Genomic DNA, 9,120 nt, shown 5'->3' with positions numbered 1-9,120 from the left:
ATTGTTAGAATCAATCCTGAGGGAACCTATGGGTGGTGTTATAACACCCTTGAGGAGTATGGTTGGCTTAAACTTTGTGAGCCTGCACCTAAGTTTCATTTGGAGATTGTAAGAGAATTTTATGCTAATGTCGTGCCAAATGAGGAATTTCCGGTTGAAGGTGTGGCCTATGAGTTCAAAACTTGGGTGCGTGGTAAGGAAATCGATTTTTCTCGTCAGGCAATCCGTGAATTTCTTGGAACTCCATTACCTTTTGAGGATGATGAGCTGTGTGGTTATCATGTGCAATTGGCACGGGGAAATTTTGATTGGGAGCATCTGAGGGAGGTTTTGTGTATGAGTGGGCATTCTTATGATCTTAATCCGTCAGGGCAGCCCCAGAAGTTCTCTAGAAAAGTGTTGACTACTAATGCTCAGATTCTCATGTCAGTGGTCCTTCATAATTTGAGGCCTAGGAGTCACACTTCTTCTTTGCCTGCTGAGTCTGCTGCTTTGGTTGCTCGTATGATAGAGCATGAGTCGATTGATATTACTCGCATTATTGCGAATGAGCTGAAGAGGGTGGCTTTGAGTGGAACTCGCCATGGTGATCGTGCTCCCTGCAAGTTGATATTCCCGGGTTTGATCATGAATCTGTGCAAGAAAGCTAGAGTGCAGATTCCTTCTGAGGGTCTTGTGTCTATTGACACTTTTATTGATGATACTTTTATTTAGCGTTATTGTTTATCCAGGTTGACTGCTGTTCCTGTTGCTGCTGCTCGCCCTGCTCGCCGCCGTAGTGATCCTGATAGAGAGGAGAACTTGGCATTTCATATGGCGCATCAGAGAGCATTCATGTTTATGCATGACTCTATGTCTCAGCTGAGGTTGCAGATGATGGAGCCCCATGTGGCTCATCCTTGGAGTTCTCGCCAAGACTTGGTAGATTATGCTAATTGGCCTGAGGTCAGTCCATTTCCTGAGGAGGAGGAAGGTGGCGAGGATGAGAATGTGGAAGAAAATCTCCAGGATAAGGATGAGTAGTTCTTTTTAGTTGATGCTTAGTATTTTCATTAGTATGTTTAGTTGCTAGTTTTTTTTTTATATTTTGACTTAAGCCTTGTTTTGTTTTGTTCCATCCTTCTAAAGGATGAGGTATTTTGGATATTTTGACACCTGTTGGTGTTTGTTTTTAATTTATTAAGTTTTTAGTTTAATTGCTTTATATTTCTATATACCTTTGCAATTGTGTTTTAAATTTTTGTTGTTGTTCTTGTGAAAGTGCTTCCTTGATGAAGCAAGCTTTTACAACCAATTGGGGCGGTGATGATATAATGTGAAATTAGTACGTACAAGGTACATTTCTACCGTTTCTTTAATATACCATGAATTAGATGCTTGTAATTGTACAAATTAGATGTCATATTTTCTTTAACAAATATAGTTCAATAATGAATCATTTTAGTTCTAAAACTAGTGTGAGGAGCCTTTCCATTGTACATATATATATATATATATATATATATATATATATTATTTTGTGGTTACCAACAATGTGCGTTTAACTCGTGTTTATTATGTTTAATCTTGCGTTTTTATTTAATTGTGTAAAGCATGAAAGTGATCAAAGCATTTTGTTTCGCATTACGAGTATAACTTCTCTTCCAAATATAACCTACCCGGTGAGTGTGTGAGTATTTGCTAACCACTTTGAGCCGTTTAGCCAAGATTCAATCGGTATCATGTCATGCCTTATAATTGCCGATTTTTGATTTGAATCTTGATGACTTTCTTTTAACCTTGAAAAGCACCATGAAACGTGGTTAGGATTGATTCCTTTTCGCCTTAGAATAGGGAGCATTTGTGATTATGTGGTGGTAATATTCAAGTTGGGGAGAATAAAAAAATTATCTTGGTTGTATTGGTGGGGAGAAGAAAATAAATGATTGCTCAAGAGAGAAAAAGAAAAAAAAATAAAGAGAAAAAGAAAAAGGAAAAGAAAAGAGCTTTGTATATAGCTAGTGTCTTTTATATTAAAGTGATGAACTCTTGAGCAATAAAATTGTGTGATCGGTTGATAAGGATGTGTGGATATAATCGTGATTTGAATGCTCTCTTAGGAATTGACCCTTTCGTTTCAATTGCCTTGAGAAATGACACTTCCTTGTTAACCAAGCCAAGTTTCAACCCTAAAGTCTTTGTGATTCTTGCTTTTACGCTTTTTATATAAATGTTGTGTAGATGAATGCATAATTGATTCTGGATGTTGGCGGCATTGTTGTGTGAGTGTTAGGATCCTCAATTTTGTCTCTTACTAGAGAAGTGTGTAGGTTGTGATTCAATTTTGAACTTATTTTGTTTTAGGAATTATTGACATCAAATATGTATTTAGTATTAGTATCTGCATCATGGTGTTATTTTAGTAAAGGTAAGATGTTATTTGTGTGCTTATGGAATTTGAACCACCCAATTGTTCTTGTCTTAGCTTGTGATCTCTTGGTTGTGTTTGTTTTGTTTGAGGACAAACAAAGGTTTAAGTTGGGGAGAGTTGTTAGTTACCAATTTGTGTAAATATCTTAGGTAATTTTTGGTAACTCTCAAGTCTTTTTGTGGTTAATAGTAGTATTTTATTATCATTTGGTATATATATTCTTATATTTATATTATTGTTGAATAGTTCTTATCTTTGCAATCTGTGTTGGATTTTGTAGTTTTTATAGATAATTGGAAGCTTGGACCATGGAAAAAGGGCTTTGAAGATGTTCCAAGACCAAAACCAAGGATTGCTGGAAAGAGGTAGCGCGCTAAGCGAGGTTGGGCCCGCTAAGCGCGGTTTTGAAGAAAAGAAGGAAGTTTTGGCAGAAAGTTCCGCGCTAAGCGAGGTCTGGAGCCCGCTTAGCGCGTTTGGGCGGTTTAGCAATTTTTGATAGCGCGCTTAGCGGGCTACACCGCGCTAAGCGCGGTTTGCGAAACTTTGTTTAATTGTTTATGGGCCAGATCACTTAGAGGATAGAGAGAGATAATTTTAGAGACAAAAGAGAGCAAAAAAACACTGTAGCAAACTAAGAGTTGAAGATTCGAAGCCTTGATCGTCGATTAATCGACTTTGATGCTTGTTGATCTTCATCCTTTACTTCTTGAGCAAGCTACCATTCTCATGGATAGCTAAATCTCTTTTGTATCAAGATAAGATATAATCTTTCTAACCTTTTGTATGTATTTCTTGTGAATATATTGTGTATGAACAAGTGATGATCAATATAGATGGTTTAGTTTGTTTATTAAAGCTTTTCTATGGTATAAATGTTTGAGACATCAATGTTTGTATCTAGACCTAACTTATCATCTTTCAAACTATAAGTTGCAGACATGGATTTAGCGTTTGATGTTTACTAAGTATCGGTTTTTAAAACGTTACTTGTATTGTTTAAACGGTGGAGAAATCGTCGGTTAAACAATACGGTAAATCTAGCTATATCGTTGCGGACACGGACGATATAGACGTTGATACGTAATTATATTGATCGTTAGCAAGTTCATAGGCATATATTTATAAGGAAACATACAAATTTAGGTTGATGAAATCAAATCTTGATACATTTTCTTTAACTTAGAACTTTCATAAATTTACTCTTTGCTACTAAAATTGTAAATGATCTTTTGCAAATCCAAAACTAAAGTAACATTAACTCAAGACAAAATAGGCTATAGAACGGCGGTGATATCGCAATAATTCCTGTGGCTACGATATAAACGAAAAGTACACCACAATACTCTTTCAACAGACGGGCTGCGTATCATACGCGTACGGCCCTTGGGAACATCCCTCATACGCGTATGTCCTAGCCCCATACACGTATGAGGGATGTTCCCAAGGGCCGTACGCGTATGATACGCAGCCCGTCCCATCAAAATACCAGCCTTTTGCTGGAACGCGTATGAAGGGAAGCCATACGCGTATGAAAGAGACGGTACGCGTATGGGAAGTTTTTTTGTGAAAATCCATTTCTGCTGAGACGCATATGATACGCGTATGGAATTGTGTGATATGCGTATGGGAGTGGCTGTACGTGTATGACTGTGTTGTGTGCATGATTTTACGTTTTGTGATTTTTGAAAGTTTAATGATGTATAACTTTTGAACCGTTGGCCTGTTTTGAGTGTCGTTCCGAGTCTGATGAACCTTATGAAATAATCTTGTGTTTAGATGATGTGTTATAAACATATATGATGAGATGCGACAATACATGCTATATTTTAAACATGATTCGTATGATGATTTGTTTGATTGTGTGATGGAGCTTATGAGATATTTCATGTGATGATATGAGTATGATGTGAATATTTTGTTTGTTTGATGGATGATATATTGTTGACATATATGATGAGATGTGACAATATGAGATGTGTTGAATGATGTGAATACATGTATATTCTTATTATTGATGATGATGATTGGTTTAAATACATGTATGTTCTGTAATGATGGTGATGATGATTGATTTGTGATGAATGATGCTGATACATATACATGCTTTTGCTGCTGATGATGATGATGGTAATAGTATGAGACGATGTTGTTCATCGGATCGAAGATGTAATAAGTATGTTATATGTGTGCATTCATCCATAAATCATCTATTGAGGGCTGTATCCAGATGATATGTTGGATCAGTGAAGGGCATGCATAATTCCCATTGTGTGGAATTTGTGCTGGCAGGGCCGTATCTTGATGATGTTGGATCGGTCGGTGGGTTATTCCCATTGATGATGTTGGTACCACATGCATAGTGTCAGTTGCATTCATATGCATGATTTTTATAACATGATTGGATGCTTTCCAGTGTTATGATTTTGATGATGTGTTGGTTGTTGTGATGATGAAACTTGTCTGAATATCTTAATATAATACAATTGGGTGAATAATGTAACTATGATGTATTATTATTTATGACTCAATAACATTTGTTAATTGTGAATGAGACTCACCCTTACTGTTGACATTTTCAGATTGACGAGTAGCGGCTTTTGGCTTTGGTAAGGATAGCTCATAGGCCAGTTTGTTTAAGTATAGCGTCGGTGTCATGCTCTGATATTGTAACATTGGGGAACACTAGTTTAGAGTCTATGATGATACTCTATTCTGTTGTTATTGTATTAATTTTGTGGAATATTGCATAGATGATGTTATGCCTATCCGTATGATGAATATTCCGCTGTGTAGAAACATGATTTTATTAAATTGATGATTGTTCATTAGTGAAGCATGGCAAGTGAGTTATAATAAATTGTTTTATTGAATTGTGGCACCCTTGTTTTCATGTTTACTCTAAAAAATTTATTTAATTGTCGCGGGGTTTAGAAGGGTGTTACACCTTTTCTAACCCCAAATTAAAACAAATATTCACAGAGTATTCATATGCATACAGTAAAAAGGGCGTCACATGTTATTTTCACCGCAGTGAAAACCCAAAATAAACATATCAAACATGCACCTGATCGTTTCATAACACAATTGAAACTTTATGCTTTCATAAATTATGCATATCGCACGCGGAAGAAATATAATACAATAAGTTTCAATGAATATATCCCATACTATATTCATCTACCATATCATGCAACATAAACAATTCAAAATTAGGTATAGGTTACATGAAGTTATCCTTGACAACATTGCCATCAACATACATGTATTCAAAATATCCAGATAATTACAATTAAGATAATAAAATCCAAGTCATAAAACATGAGTTCAAATCACCCCCCAAGTGTTACATGATTAGAGCATTTGACTCTCTACCTAATCAAACGGTAGATTAAAAGCTCATCGGCTAAATCCTCAGATAGCTCACTACTCGTCAGAACCTGCACGATGTCACAATGAACATCATTCAAACATAAGGGTGAGAATTCAAATCATTATAAATAAACATGATAATGGGAAATGTAAAACACGACAAGAATACATTCCTAGAATTCATCACTCTTCACATAAACATGTATCATACGTAATATATCAAGTTATACATGTTTACCTCTTACGACAAGTTCCACAAAACAAGTAATCATATTCAATTACCACAATCCTCAATTGTATATAATTACGAGACACAATTCTCATAAACAATATCAATCACAACAATCCACATATATATGCATATTCACCAATAATCATTCCACATAATCTTATCACATAATCACACACAACAACAATTCACACCGACACGTGCGACTCATGTGTGACTCTATGTGATATGCATGTGGACCCCCTATTATCATTTCCGGAAAAGCCGATTGTCTATCTCTACAGACTAGATAACCACCTCAATGCTCCATTCGGCGTTAAGCTTTCAAACCCCATTCGGCGTTAGGTTTGAGACAAGCAAATAATCTTTGCGAGATTACCCGACGTTGCCACTTTCAAAGACTCATGTTGGTGTAAGTGTGTAACCAAACAAGACTCATACATTTAAGACGATCTCTACCTCTTAAATTACACAATCACATCTTTTCAATATTGCACAATATACACAACATGATTTTAATTCCAAACAATGCATCCAATAACACACACAATCAATCACAAGTATCTAACCATAGCATAACATGTATTGCATCGACATTTCTCAATTCACATCATAATACATATATAATCAATTATTAAGATTCTCATGAAAATTCATCCATACACCACTCGTGATATGCCAAACAATTAATTAAAACTCGTATAATTAATCATAAATCAATAGCATGCAATTCCAAAAGCCAAATCAAGAAAATAAAATTTTCCTTTCCAAGCTACAGAATGCTCTACGCGCCCTGCACCCTGCTACGCGCGCTAAATCAGAACATCCGGCGCCAAGCGCCATCGTACCCGCGCGACGCACGCTGTTTTGCCAAAAGGGTCTGCGCAAATTCAACAGCGCGCTACGCGCCCTACACCGCGCGACGCACCCTGTGCGTTTTCTGTTGAATTTTCTTTGCGATGACAGCAATCCATTTTTACCCACTTTCAACCCAAAATCATTTCCAGTTCAGATTTTATCACAATTTTCATGTTTATATCTCATACACAATACATAGAAACAAGGATAAACATCAAATCATAACACATAAAGTAATTTCATGGATTCTCTTAACATTTCAAAGTTAAGGTTTCACCAAATTCATCATCCATACATTAATTTACAAGTTCACATGCCCACTCATGATTCACTCATAAATCATGTATAGAATCATCATCACAAGGTAGATTTTCACATCATTTATGGATTATCATACTAATTTCTTCCAAAACTCAAGAAATAGTAGAATCCCAATCCTAAATCATGCAATTTCTAACCCAAAAATCCATTAGCCAATCATATAAACCTATAATGACTTAGATTCACACCCTTACCTTTGATTTTAATCCTCCCTCTTCAAGAATCTACAATCCTCTTCTCTTTCTCTTCTTTCTCTCCTTTTCTTTCTAGCCTCCTTTCTATTTTTGTTCTAAATTAGGTTTTACTCTCATAACCTTTACTAACTCTTTTGTTATATTGGACTTAACCCACCCAACTATTCTTCTTAATTAACTAGGTCCAATTGAATTATTACATTATCCAACTAATAATTCCCAAAAGTATAATTAACACCTAATTAATTAAATAACACACATATTTAAATTATCACACGAAACAATGATCAAATAATTAAACTAATAATAATTAAATATTTAAATAAATAAAGAAATAAATAAAAATCGGGATGTTACAATTTACCTGAAATTCAGTCTTCTCTTTCTCTCTTTGATTTGTTGTACCAAAAAGTTAGAGCTTTGGAGTGGAAAATGATATTCATGAAGTAGAGTTTTTTTTAGAGTGGTGAGAGTGAGTGTTGAAGAAGAAATGTAACAATTGGGGAGTGATCATGCTGGTTCAAACTATATTAGATACTTCCATAAATACATCCACAAAATATTCTGGCGCTAAGTCGTTCCGTAGATGTACCTACGGAACAATCCCTGAGCTGAATTTATGTGTATTTTTTCCCAACATACACTAGTTTATAATGCTTTCATAGGTAGGAAAAAATCAATTTTTTTAAAAAAGGTGCTTCCGGATATGTATTTACGAAAGTAGGGGGCATAATTGAAATTTCACCATCTAACTAAGAAATTCAAGGGGTGGATTGAGATTTTCTCCCATATTATGTGCTTATCATAAAAACGAAACATTATACATTATATGTGACTATTAATATACTCATTAAAGTATAAACAAATTATACAAAATAAAACATAATAAATATTTTACAAATTTAGGTGAGAGAATAGGGAAAGAAAATTTTGAAATGAGTTACTTTTTTTTCGATTATTTAAAAAATCGATAGCATGTCAAGTGTTCGATAATTTGTCATTTTACATTTTTCAATTGATTTTATTGGAAATGGGTTGTCTTAAAGTGTGTTTGATTTAGGGTAGATAGAAAGGATGGTTCAAATTTCAAATTTTAGGAGGGGGGAGGCATGGCAACGGGGCAGGTCGGGGACGGTTTTTACCTCCCCCAAACCCAAACCCGAATTCTCAATCAATCCCCGTTACCCTCCCCAAACCCAAACGGGGATGGGGAATTAAAACCCAAACCCGTCCTTGACGGGTTCGGGTTGGGTTCGGGTATCCCCGCCCCGCCACCATCTATTTCGTAAAATCAATTTTTTAAATAAAAATATTTACTTTTTCAAAAATCAAATTACGTTATAAATAACAAAATAAAACAATCTCAAAAAAATTCATACATATATTTCAAATATTTAAAATAATAAATACAAATCAAATTATTAAAACATTAGCCACATATTTAATAATATAAATTATGAAATATAAATAATAATGTACATATTGAAATAAACGGGGCGGGTTCGGGGACGGGTTTGGGGTGGGTACTAGTGTCCCCATTACCCGACCCATTCCCATGTTTTTTAATCGGGGAAAACCCAAACCCGAACCCAAACCCAGTCAAAGTGGGTTTTCCCCGTCAACTTCGGGGCGGGTTCGGGTGGGTACCCGTGGGTCTGGATTTTATTGCCATGTCTAGGGACAGAAGCAAAATTTCTCCAAACCACACTTTTTAGGTCCCTCCGAATCAGGGAGATTTG

This window comes from Vicia villosa, linkage group LG6 (genome assembly GCF_029867415.1).
Source record: "Vicia villosa cultivar HV-30 ecotype Madison, WI linkage group LG6, Vvil1.0, whole genome shotgun sequence".
Classification (NCBI taxonomy): domain Eukaryota; kingdom Viridiplantae; phylum Streptophyta; class Magnoliopsida; order Fabales; family Fabaceae; genus Vicia; species Vicia villosa.
Note: the sequence above shows the minus strand (reverse complement) of the source record.